Source organism: Vanellus vanellus, assembly GCF_965231255.1.
Source record: "Vanellus vanellus genome assembly, contig: HAP1_SCAFFOLD_49, whole genome shotgun sequence".
Lineage (NCBI taxonomy): Eukaryota > Metazoa > Chordata > Aves > Charadriiformes > Charadriidae > Vanellus > Vanellus vanellus.
In genome coordinates this window covers 835,650-848,060 of record NW_028126699.1, presented here as the reverse complement: position 1 = coordinate 848,060, position 12,411 = coordinate 835,650, and positions in this window count along the sequence as shown.

Here is a 12,411-nt window from a genome sequence, read left to right as displayed (position 1 = left end):
CTCGTGGCCACGATTAACAAAAACTTCTCGTCTCTCAGCCGGTTTCTTTTTCTTTTTCTTCTTCTTTTTCTTTTTCTTTTTCTTTTTCTTTTTCTTTTTCTTTTTCTTTTTCTTTTTCTTTTTCTTTTTCTTTTTCTTTTTCTTTTTCTTTTTCTTTTTCTTTTTCTTTTTCTTTTCTTTTTCTTTTTCTTCTTTTTCTTTTTCTTTTTCTTTTTCTTTTTCTTTTTCTTTTTCTTTTTCTTTTTCTTTTTCTTTTTCTTTTTCTTTTTCTTTTTCTTTTTCTTTTTCTTTTTTTCTTTTTCTTTTTCTTTTTCTTTTTCTTTTTCTTTTTCTTTTTCTTTTTCTTTTTCTTTTTCTTTTTCTTTTTCTTTTTCTTTTTCCTTTTCTTTTTCTTTTTCTTTTTCTTCTTCTTTTTCTTTTATCGCAAAGTGTCAATTTCAGTAAGAAATTGCCAGGGGCCCCACGTTGGGCACCAGTTGCGGTGGGATTCAGACGCAGACCAATATGATCGTGCTGAAGCCGTTTTATTACAATACTTGAAGTGTTATATACTTTTACTACAACGTGGGTTAGCATCGTGTCTTGTGCTCATTGGCCTTTAACCTTATACACACAAACTATTATTGGTTAAATACAGCTGTAGCAATACACATTCAGCATCTATTTAGGGGTCGCAGCAGTTTCAGTATCAGCGTGTGAATTCCTCCTGTGAATTCCTCCTTCATGCCGACCTTCAGACTGTACCAGCTTGTCTCTTATCTCTTCTGTTGCACAAAGTTCACAAGCTCATTATTTCAACGTTTCCGTTGTTTTCCAAAAGGCTTCCAACAGGTGCCCCCTGTCTCTCTGCCCCGGGGACGCAGAGTTGGGCATCAGCCGTCACCCCTGCCCACCCCAGGGGGACAAATCCCGGGTGCACAGTGGTTTCAGCGACATCTTGACCCTCAGCCCCCATGTCCTGGTGGTGGTTCTCGTTGGTCCCAAGGAAGGGGGAGACACACAGGGCGCCTGGTGCCGTGGTGACACAGGCAGCGGAGGATTTTGGCTCTTCCATGTTATAGGTTAGTCCCACAAATTGATGCGAGGAGACGGAGCCAATTAAGACTGAAGTATTTATTTAGCAAGCGGCAGCAAGCAAAACAGCGCGGGGCGGCCCGGGAGTCTCACTCCGCCGACGGCTGGCGCCCGGTTCCCGAAAGTCCCTGGTTATATACTCTTCTTTTTCCGGTAGAGAGGTATTCTGCATCTGCACGACACGACTTGTTGCTAGGGGGTCGTTTTCTGCTTTCCTTTTCCTCCTGGTGGTCGCAGGGATGAAAGATTCATGTCTTCCTCACATCATGTACTCTTCGTCTTCATGAGCCCCCCTCCCCTCCTCCAAGTCTTTTTCACATCCTACTTTGTTTGCATAACCTGACCTTTGCAGTTTTAGCCTTGCCCGCTCACAGGATGCTGTGCTGGCTATCTTGCAACATCCGGTTCAGCAATTGCCTTTTTGTAAAACAATGTGACAATGCGAGTTTCTAGGTTTGGTGAACAAACAGCGCTGAGCTTATCACAATTCCCCCTTTTACTTTTTACTATTTTGTTCATCAAACCGCTTAAGCGCTTGTGCTTGAGCTTTTATTGTGCTTGAGATAACCTACTGTCCAGATGGTCCTTGAGCAACTGGTTGGATCAGCAAATGATCTTCTGTTACTTATTACATTCCACCAAAAAACCCTCTTGTGGTTCGCTCCAGGTGAACGCACTGCAAAACGTAACCAGTGCAGAAGTCCTTGTGCCACGAGACCAAACGCTGGACGAGAACGAGGAGGTCATCGTTAAAATCATTGGGCATTTCTTTGCCAATCAGGTACGGTTTGGCCATGGCTTTACCCCATATTCCCCGGCCGCTTCCGTCCACCGAGGAAAGGCGCGGGGCTTGCTGAGCCCAGCACTACCCGAGCACCCTGCCACTCTTCTTTTGGGAGGTCCCTGTGCCCCCAAGAGGCACTGAAGGTGTTTCGTCAGCTCCCCCCGGCTGTGCAAGTGCTGAAATTGAAGATTGGCTTGATTGAGCTAAATATGGGTGTTTTGGATGCCGTGCAGAGCAGCACCCAGGGTGTGAATGGACTCCTTGGTGCGGGCAAGGCCACCTGCATCCCACCTGGGTGCATCTTCCATAACCTTGTCTCCTGTCCACTTCGGCGGGATGGTGGCCCCCCCAAAAATTCAGGCTCTCTCGAGGACTGAAGCACAAGTTAAAAAAAAAAAAAAAAAAACAACCTGAAATTAATTACAGCTTGTCCAGAGTGACAAGTTGGGAGCAGCGAGATGCTCAGTGGGGGCTCGGGAGTGGTTGGTGGGGGGAGAAGCGGTGCCCTGACCCCCACCTCTTGCTTTTCCCCTCTCCTCCCCAAGACTGCACAGCGCAAGATGAGGGAAATGCTCCAGCAGGTGAAGCAGCAGGAGCAGAAACACACTCCGGGAGCCCCGGCCTCGCAGCACAGCAAGGGAGGCTCCCGCCGTGCCGCCCAGCACCGCCCGATGACTGTAACCCCACCGCCAGACATCCCCCCCCCCTCCCCCACCCCCAGCAGGTCAGGGGAGCAAACCAAAGACCCCCCCAAACACACAGCCCCCCATTCCCCGCGGCGCTGCGAGGATGCACAGCCGAGGGGTACGGGGAGGGCTCTCTCCATCCCACAGCCTCCCCCTTCCTCCTCCCTCGCCTCCCGACGCTGTCCCTTTAGTTGGACTAACGTGGGCAGGTTTGGGTACCTCAGCACCTCACGCTTGTGTCTCCCTTTTAGAGATTTTGTGTGCCTTGGAGACCTGAGAGTTGGAGATCTTTTTTTAATTAATTTTTTAATAAAGAAAGAAACAAGTTGGAAAAGCGATGGGAATAGGCAGCACTCTGGTCATTCTCTCCGGGGCGTTGTGGAGGAAGGCTGCCAGTCTTCCTCCCAGTGTACTTTTCCCCGTTGACTCCAGACTGCTGCTGGGGCTGAGCTCTGAGCCGCCAGAGCGGTTCTCAGCAGACGGTCACTCGGCGCAGACAATGAGGCCCTGAATAGCCCTTCCTGTGCTCTTGATGGCTCCGGACGGCTCTGCTCCTCTGCTGCTTCTAAGGTGGGGCTGCCCCAGTGCCCTCACTCAGGAGCCTTTTGTCTGTGCAGGTCTCACTTGTGACAGGGGGTGGGGGTGTTGCCAAACTAACTGCTGTGTTGCGATGTGTGAGTGGGTGTTCCTGCCCGTGTCAGTGCCAGAGCTCTTCCGTAGGCTCCTTCTGCCATCGGAGAGCCAGGGGCCGCTCCTTCGGGAGAGAGCTTGTTTAAAAAGAGAAGAAATAAAAAAAAAAAAGGGAGGGGGGGAAAGGGAAAAAAAAAGTGGAAAAAAAAAGGGGGGGGAAAGAAAAAAGGGGAGAAAAGTAAAAAAAGAGAAAAGTGAAAACGGGGGAAAAGGGGGAAACAGAGAAAAAAGGGGGAAAAGGCAAAAAAAAAAGGGAAAAAACAAAGGGGAAAAAGAGGAAAAAAGTAAAAAAAGAGAAAAAGTAAAACGGGGGGAACGGGAAACAGAAAAAGGGGGGAAAAGAAAAAAAAAGGGAAAAAGGAAAAAGGGGAAAAGAGAAAAGGGGGAAAAGAAGTGAAAAAAAAGGAGAAAAAAAATATGGGGAAAAGGGGAAACAGAAAAAAGGGGGAAAAAGCAAAAAAAAAGGGAAAAAGAAAAAAAGGGGAAAAAGAGAATAAAGGAGGGGGAAGCAAAAAACAAAAGGGAGAAAGAAGAAAACCCCCACATATTAAAAAAGAATGGTAGAAAGGAAAAACCAAACAAACCAAGGAAGGAAAGTGGGAACAGCCGCCGGGCAGGAGGAGGGACAGGAGCCGGGGGGTCGGGGCGTGGGGGGAGGTGGCGGTGCCAGCGCCGGCCCCGGGGGCTGCGACACCACGTTTTTGTCCTCTACTGCAAAGTGTTCTGTGAAAAAAACAACCAAATCCCACCCACCGACAACATCAAAAACCAAAGAGAAATCTCTCCAGCTCACACGAGCCTGAGCTCGCTCTCCGTTGCTCTCTTTCCAGTGTCTCGGGGGGATCACGGCCGAGCTGAGATTGGGGGGGGGGGGTGGTGGGAGTTTGCCCCATGGCTGTGATGGGGGGAGAAGGGCTGGGTGGGGAGTGGGGGACGTGCTGTGGGGTTTTTTTGGGGTGGTGTTTTTTTGCCAGGTGCAGCTTTACCCAGTGGCTCGGGGAGGTGTTGGCATCAGGAAGCCTGTGCTAAAGCGGGGTGGGGGCCTCGCCGCAGTTGGTTAGCAGAGCCAAAGTGGTTACTAATGGTTATTAATGGTGCACTAATTACGCCCGTGTAACTGGGAAGCTCAGATGCCCCCTAAGCACCCCCCCCCGGTGCTTCTCTAGCCAGGCGAGCGCTGGGCGTCCCCCCCGCAGGAGAGGAGCGCACCTCCGGGGTGGGTGGAAGGGCGTCACCCAACGGGGAGAGGACCAAGATGGGGCTTGGGTGTCCCTTGGGGTGGCCGGGTAGGGCTGCCACGATGAGGGACACCCCCACGCCTTTCTCCATGGCTCCCAGAGCTCTGCTCCCTCCCTCCCTCCCACCCATCCAGTGCCACCGGAGAGGTGGTGTCCCCCCTCCCGGGGTGGGCATGGGCTGGTGCCACCCCATCTAACACCTCAACGCACCAAAGCACCTCACTGGGGGAGGGACCCTGTGCCTGGTAGCCCCGTGCGCCCCAGCACTGTAAGGATGGGGCTGAGCCCCCACCACGGCCACCCTGTGCAAACCAAAGACCCCCATACAGACCCCCCCACCCCCATTCCCCGTGGCACTGCGAGGATGCACAGCCGAGGGGTACGGGGAGGGCTCTCTCCATCCCACAGCCTCCCTCTTCCTCCTCCCTCGCCTCCCGACGCTATCCCTTTCGTTGGACTAACACAAGCAGAGAGAGAGAGAAAGAGAGGTTTTATTATTCTTCTTTTTTTTTTTAATTTTTATTTCCTAAAAGCCACCCGTTTTTCATCCCAGGCATGGCCAGAGGAGCTCGTCCAGCATTGAGGGGGGGAGGTTGGGCTGCGGCACACTTTAGAATTAATGTAACGCTAACGAAACTAACGGCGATTTTTAAGTTTTGCAAAGATTTTAATTCTTTCTTTATTTATTTATTTTCAGAGGGGGCCGGGGCGGGAGAGGAACATTTGTTTTTTAGCAAATGCCGGCTTTTCTAGAGGTTAAAGGAAACACCGTGCTCGGCTGTAAATGCTCCCCTCCAGCGTCCTGGATGGGGGGGGGGCGGATCTCCGAGGGGCCAGCTGTATCCTTGGAGGATTCCCCATTTGTCTCCCCAGACCCTGCGGTTTATATTTCCTGACTCGGTGAGGGTGCAGGATTATGCCCGAGTGGATTACACTGTCTGGGATATTTCCCTCTGGTGGTGCCATAGCGAAGTCTCTGTCGCCAATTTGTGATCTCCGGTGCTCAACGTCACGGGAAGAGTGGTGGGATGGGACTCGGGGCATTTTGATTGTTAAGGGCCATTTGGTTTTGGTTGTTCTGTGCCATCTGGAGATAAGCCCGGGCTGAGCTGTTTTGCAGCTCCCCCAAGTTCTCTCTGCACAGCCAAGGCACCGCGGGGATGGAGCTGAGTGGGATGGCAGCTCCCTGCCTCTCACCTCTGGTGCTCTGAAACCGGCTTGGCTGGCTGCTCCCACACAGTGTGTTACTGGCTTGCCCAGCAGGTAAAGAACCCAGATTTGGGACGCCACTGGGGTGTCCGTAAGGGGTCCTGGGCTGCCCTTATGGGGTCCTGGGGGGGGGGGAGTCTTGCAGGCCAGAGGGAGTCTGGGGCAGCCCTTCAAGGATCTGGGGGTCCCCTCTGGTGCCTCTGGGGAGGGTTTTGTGGCTGGGGAGGGCCCAGCTGGTTTCAAGAGGTGCTTCCTCCCTTTCTCCAGCCCACCCAGCTCCCCCGACACCACCACCCCCCCAGGTTGGCGGGTGCCAGCAGTGCCAGCGTGTCCCACTGGGTCGGGCACTGAGGGGGGCACAGCCCCAGCCGCGGGATGGGAAGATGAACCACAGCACCAGGGATAGAGACCAACATTTTATTTCTTTAACGTTTCCCATGGGGTCACCAAAGGGTTGCGTGGCTGCACCGCAGCTGGTGCCAGGAGGGACTCCAACGTCCCCCCCGCAGCTCACCTGGCTCCGCTCGTGATGCTTTTGATGGGGCTCAGCGCGGTCTCTTCTGTGCTACGGACCAAGCGGCTCCAGGTAGGCGACTGCTGCACCGCACTGTGCCGCAGCGTGGGGTGGTGTGGGGGGCTGCGGCACGGGGCTGGGAGCTGCTCCTGTCTCACCCAGCTCCCGGGGTCCTGCAGAGGGACTGGAAGAAGCCGAATCAAGGGATAACGGATGCAAGAGCCCACGCGCAGGAGCAGAGAGGTGAGTGGCCCTGGCACCGAGCACCGTGCAAACAGCCCACACCCCACGGCAGCCCTGAGCCGGGGCTGTGCCAGGGGCTGCCGGCCGCTCACTCCGTCCCCTCCCTCAGCAGCTTCTCGGCTAGCGGATGAAGGATGGGAGCTCAAGTCGACACAGGAGAAGCAGGGAGTGTGGGGGAGACCCCCAGATCCTGTCCCAGACCCTCAGCCCGTGCCCTGCCCTGCCTGCGCTGGGCAGCCCTGCCCACCTGCTGAGGAGGGGGTGCTGCCCACGGGCTCCAGCGGAGGAGACGGTGTGCAGCGGGTCTCTTCTCTCTCCTCCTCTGCAGGGCAACCAAGGAGGCAGCGAGGAGGGAGCACCAGGCCCCACAGGACCCACTGGGCTCCCTGCCAACCATATACCATCTGAGCAGTGATGCTTCTCTCTACCCCCTGCCCCCCCCCCAAGCCCCCAGGTCCCCCTGCCCTCCTCTGCCGCCTATAGGTCCTATCAGTGGGGACAGCTCCTTCTGGTCCAGGCACCCCCCGGGCTCCTGGGCCCCCCGAGGGCCACCACAAGCGCCCCTGCAGCCTGTGCTCGCTGGCCAACTCGGAGGACTGCAGCAGCCTGTTGAGGAGCAGCTCCTCTTCCCACAGCTCCCTCTACCACTTCCTGGAGCCCTGGCCCAGTGCAGCAACAGAGCCAGTGGTGCTCACACACTCAGGACAACCCCGCTCTCCCATGGCTGCTGGTGGGGCAGTGGGGAAACGGGCTGGTCCTCAGCCAGGAGCTGCCAGCAGGGACCGAGAAAGAGTGGGTTCCCAGGTAGGGGATGGACAGGACACAGAGGCCCACGGACAAGCACCTGTCCCCCGGAAGGCCCCCAGCCATGGACATGGACCAGGTGGAGCGGGTGCTGGAGATCACCCGCACTTTCCAGGCCTTGAAGGCAAAGACGGAGGAGTCCTGCAAGACCACGGGCAGGGAGTGTGGCCAGGCAGACCCAGGGCTGTGCAGGACAGGAAGGTGCCCGCGGCAGGGCTGCGCCTGGCTGTGGGGCTACTTGAAGGGCTGGTGGAGATGCCACTAGCCGTGTCTGCTTCTGCCAGCCCTGCAAGCGGTGACAGCACCAGGCCCAGAAGACCAACAGTGCCCCGAATACTGAGCGGCTGTGGGGTGTGGGGCCAGGAACCCCTCTGGGGTACCCCCTATGTGAAACGTTAAAGAAATAAAATGTTTGTCTCTAGCCCTCGTGCTGTCCTTCCTCCTCCCGTCCCACGGCTGCGGGTGCTCCCCCGAGGGAGCAGGCTGCAATCAGCAAGCACTCTGTGTTGAGCTCCCCTGCTCACAGCCATGCTCTGCCTGAAGGCGGCGAGGCAGAAGCAGTCTCCAGCCAACTTGGGCGCAAAAAGGTTCATCTGACTCAGTGGGTGAGGAAGGGCCCGTTTGAACTCTGTACCTCTGGCATTCTCAGGTCGGAGGATTTGATGGAGCCAACTGAGAGCAGCAGCATACGCTGCGGGGCTCTGAGCTGCTGCGTGGTGCCAGGTCTATCCAACGTCAGGCAGTACGTTCCCAGGAGACTTCACTGCTAACACCTCTTCCGAGGAAGTGGGGCCGTTTCTGTTGTCGTAGCCTGCCTGGAGAAACAGCCCCACGGAGCTAAGAGTCTGCTGAGCAGCAAGGGAGCAGAGTCGCTGACTCTCAACCAAGGACTGAAATACAGCAACCCACTCTATTGCCTTCCCCCTTCGCCCGCTGCCTCCCACAGTCTAGAAGAAAAGAACCAGGGAGCTCCAAAGGAGGGGACCCCTCCCCCACTCCCCCAAATCTGCCCAACACCTCCAAAGCTCCCTCAAGACACGGGACTCCTCCCACACACCTCCACTCCCCACACCGCAACCCTCCCCCTCCCCCAACGCTCCAAAAAGCAGCAGTCCTTAGGGCAGACTCCTTAAGCTGACTCCACAGCTACGGCTCCCCGTCGGCTCCGGGGGAGACAAGGGGGCCCCGGGGCTCTCCGTGGGCTTTAAGGGGGTCCCAGGGCTGCCCACGGGCTCCCAGCAATGCCCGTGCCCACCACCCACCCCCGCTTCAGGGGGCCCAGCGATGACACCCCCCGACCCATCTCGGGGGTACCTGGGGGGGCTCGGCCGTGGGCTGGAGGCGGGCGAAGGGGGCACGGCCGGGCTGACCTGCCGGGGGGGGCTGAGAGCGGAGCCCAGAGCGGAGCCAAGCGCCCGGCCAGGCCGGCCCCGGGCACCCTGCGCTGCGGCCGGGGCTGCCGCCACCTGCGGGGAGCGAGCGGGGGGTGAGGGGGCGGCAGCGGAGGACGGGGGGGGGGAGCTAAATCGGCCCTGTTCCCCCCGGGGACCCCCCACTCGGCTCTGCTCCCCCCCAAAAAGGCCCAGGCCGCCCCCCGCGCCCCCCAGCCCGGTCCCGACACCCCACAATCCCCCGAACTGGCCCTGGACACCTCCGCACCACCGCTCCTGCCACCGCCGCCGCCCCGCCCGCCCACTCTCCTTCTCCCGCTCCTACTCTCCTTCTCCCGCTCCTGCTCTCCTCGGTCCCGGCCCCGGTCCCCCCCGTCTCTCCCGGTACCGACCGCCGCAGCTCCCGACCGCCGACGCACACCGGAAACGTTCTCCTTCGCGTCCGCCCAACCGCGCACGCGCCGAAGGGCAAACCCAGGCCACGCCCCCCAGCGTCGCCGCGGCGAAAGCGGGCGAGAGGGGCGGGGCCGCGCCGAGGAGAACGAGGGGGCCGGGCCCCACCGCAGCCCCGCACCGGGCACTGCGAGTTCGAAACCATCCCTGCCCTCCCCAAAATCAGCCGGGACCGCCCGAAACCAGCCCAGCCTTCCCCAAAATGAGACGGACGTCCGCCTGCAGAGCTCCGCCAGCCCCCCCGACGGACATCACGGGGATGGGGGCAAAGAAAACAACCAGAAAGGTACTGAAAATAACGTGGAGACGGTGCTTAGAGATCCTTCCGAGAGGCAAAACACGGCCTTTGTTCTCATTTTTGAACACGGGGTTTCGCAGTGCTTCGCGGGCAGTGGTTATCCAGGGGCATCAGCTATCCCGGGAAGCGAACGTTCCCATCCCGTGTGGCAAAAGTCCACTCGCATGAATAACTCAGACAAAACCAGCCCACAAAAGGACAAGAGGCACCTTTGGTCACCCTTTGCTTGAAGCTTCGCTAAAACTGTATACTCAGATTAGCCCTGTCCTGCAGTTTCTTTCCCAGAGTTTTGCCCCAAACCCACGCTTCTAGCCCCGCTCCCCAAGCCCTCCCTCGGGGCCCACCACCTTTCCCCAGCCCAGCCTGTCCTTAAAGCTTTTCTTTCCACACACAGCCCTTTCCACTCACCTCCCTCCGGGGCCTCCTCTCTCACAGGCACCTCACAGCCCTGCAAACCTCCCTCTCCCGAAAAGCCATTCCCCCCTCGCTCCCCCCTCACACAACACCTATTCCCCTCACACACTCGCTCCCACCCCCCCCCCCATCCTCTCTCCTCCCCTCCCCCCATCTCTCGCCCCCCCTTCCCCTCTCCTCCCATTCAAAATGGCCCTTCCCTCCCCCTCTCGCCTTTTCCTGCCTCAGCCCCCGCCCCCCGCTCAGGTGACACCGCACACAGCCGCCATGAGGCGCGGCGGGGAGGGCCGGGGCTGTGAGAGGCGATGGCGGGGAGGGAATTTTCCTCTTTTTTCCTCTTCTTTTCATCTCCTCAGGCTTCGGGCAGCCCCGCGTGGGCGGCTGGAGATCCCCCCCTCCCCTTCCAGGAGTGGCCCCGGCCCTGGGGCGGCCCCCGCCTCCCTCCTCCCCACAGGCTCTCCTCAGGGAGAGCCCCCAAATCTGTTCCCCGGGCGGCCCCACAGCCTCCTGTGTGTCCGGGAATGGGGTTTCCCTCAGGGAGAGCCCCCAAATCCATCTCTGTCATTGCCCTACAGCCTCCTGCATGGCTGGGAGCAGTGATTCCCTCAGGGATAGATCCCCCCTCATCCCCAAACCTATCCCCAGGGTGGTCCCACAGCCTCCTGCATGGCTGGGAGCAGTGTTTCCCTCAGGGAGAGCCCCCAAATCCATCCCCAGGGTGGTCCCACAGCCGCCTGTGTGGCCAGGAACGGCGTTTCCCCCATGGATGGAGCCCTCTCCTTCCCCCTACCCCACTCCTGGGCAGCCTTTTCCTCCCTCCCACCTTCTCCCCACAGCTCTTCCAGGGCTGGGAAAACACTCCTGCCCTTTCTCTTCCTGCGGGTTTTGAGAAGAGCCCCCTGTCTTCCCAGCCCACATGTGGGGTGTGGGCAGCTCCACGCCTTGTGTTTGAAGCGGGAATTGGGATATTTCAGTTTTCTTCTGCGATCAGGAATGGTTGTGAAAGGGCCAGTTGTAGTGGTTAGGCTTTGGTGGGTGAGTAACAGCAAATCTTATTGAACTTTTCCTTTTTTTCAGATTTTGTGTAGGGGGCTCGTTGTCCTCACGCTCGCGAGTTCTGCTCCAGGTGAAGCGAAGCCCCATGGAACTGGCCCTAAGGGCGGCGGCGGCCATGGACCAGCGCCCCTTTGGCGTCGAGAACGTGGTTTATTTTGAGGTGAATCTCCCTGTTTTTCTTGAAAAGCGGGGGGCTGGTTTGTAGTGAGGCTTAAAACCCCGGGTTGTGCCTAAGTGTGGGGCTGATTTCAACCTCAGGGGCTGCGACTCCGTCCTCAGGGGCTCCGACTCACAGCCCTGGCAGCACCGTCAGCGCGCTGGGCTCAGCGTTCTCTTGTATTTTGAAGGGTTTCTTACGGATCGGCAGCAGCCGGGGATATTTAGCAGCTGTGTATTGGTGGTGGAATCCGTGTGGTGAAAAGATCTTTGGGGTAAAGAGGTGAATAGGTGGTTTGTTTTTTTTTCACCTCGAGAATGTTTCTTGTTGCCTTGTACCTGTAAAAAGATGTTCAAATCGTTAAGGTGTTCAAATCGTTTCATAAAATTACCCCCTAGACAGGAATATGTTTTGTGGTTGGTTTGAGGTTTTTTTATGAGTCCTTTCAGCCTGCTCTCCAGGTGGAAATGGGCAATGCAAAGGCATTACAATGATAGATTTGCTAAATATGTTGCCAAGGTCTATATTAGTGGCTTTCCCTGAAGCGGGGAAAAGACGTCCTGTTTAATTCTTGTTTGCATTTCAAATTCTCTGTGAAATGGATTAAGCAGAGAGGGCTTCTTTTTGTGGGTCTGCCCTTGGGAGGAGAACGCCTTTAGGAAAAGGCTTTTCTGGAGGGGATGGAGAACTTAATTGCTGATGTCTCTAAAAGCGCGCCCTGTTTGGGTGCTTTGAATTTTCCAGTGTGGGAAAAGCCGCAGAAGTGTGTATTTCTGTCCAGCTGCAGAGAAATGGGTAATACTGAGCCCTACAATAGCTTGGTTGTTTTTTTTCCCCTGTGTGATGACTGGTGTGGAGGGAGTTTGTACCAAAGAGTCAACTTCTGATTGTGGGCAGCCCCTGTTTTAGGAACTGTTGCGCAGATTGCCTATCGATGCAACTGCTGCCGCGACTCCCGCACTCCCTGCTGCTGTCAAGCTTTTATTACTTGTTCTGAAAAGCTCTCGAAATACGTGCAGAGCTGCGCGGCTCCCCCGAGCCAGGTGGCCACGGCCACTGCCTCCTCGGCTCCTGTTGGCCATGGCTGACTATTTTCAGCAGGATTCGAATATGTCTGTGTGCTCCTCCTTCCTTTTTAGCCATCTGTTATTTGAGTTTGGGACTCGGAGGCCTTACTGTCTTCCTGCGCTCTGTTTTTTATCACTGTTGACAGTTCTGGATTCACCAATAACAGTACTCAGCGCTTACATCTGGAACTCCCTGAAAACAATGAACTCATTGATCCAGGGCCAAAGGTTTAGAAATAAATGGAACAAGGTCAAGCCTTGGGATCTTTAGTAACGTGATTCGGAGCCTCTCACCTGGCTTCTTGGTGGAGCTGGCACAGAGGTCGGTGATAA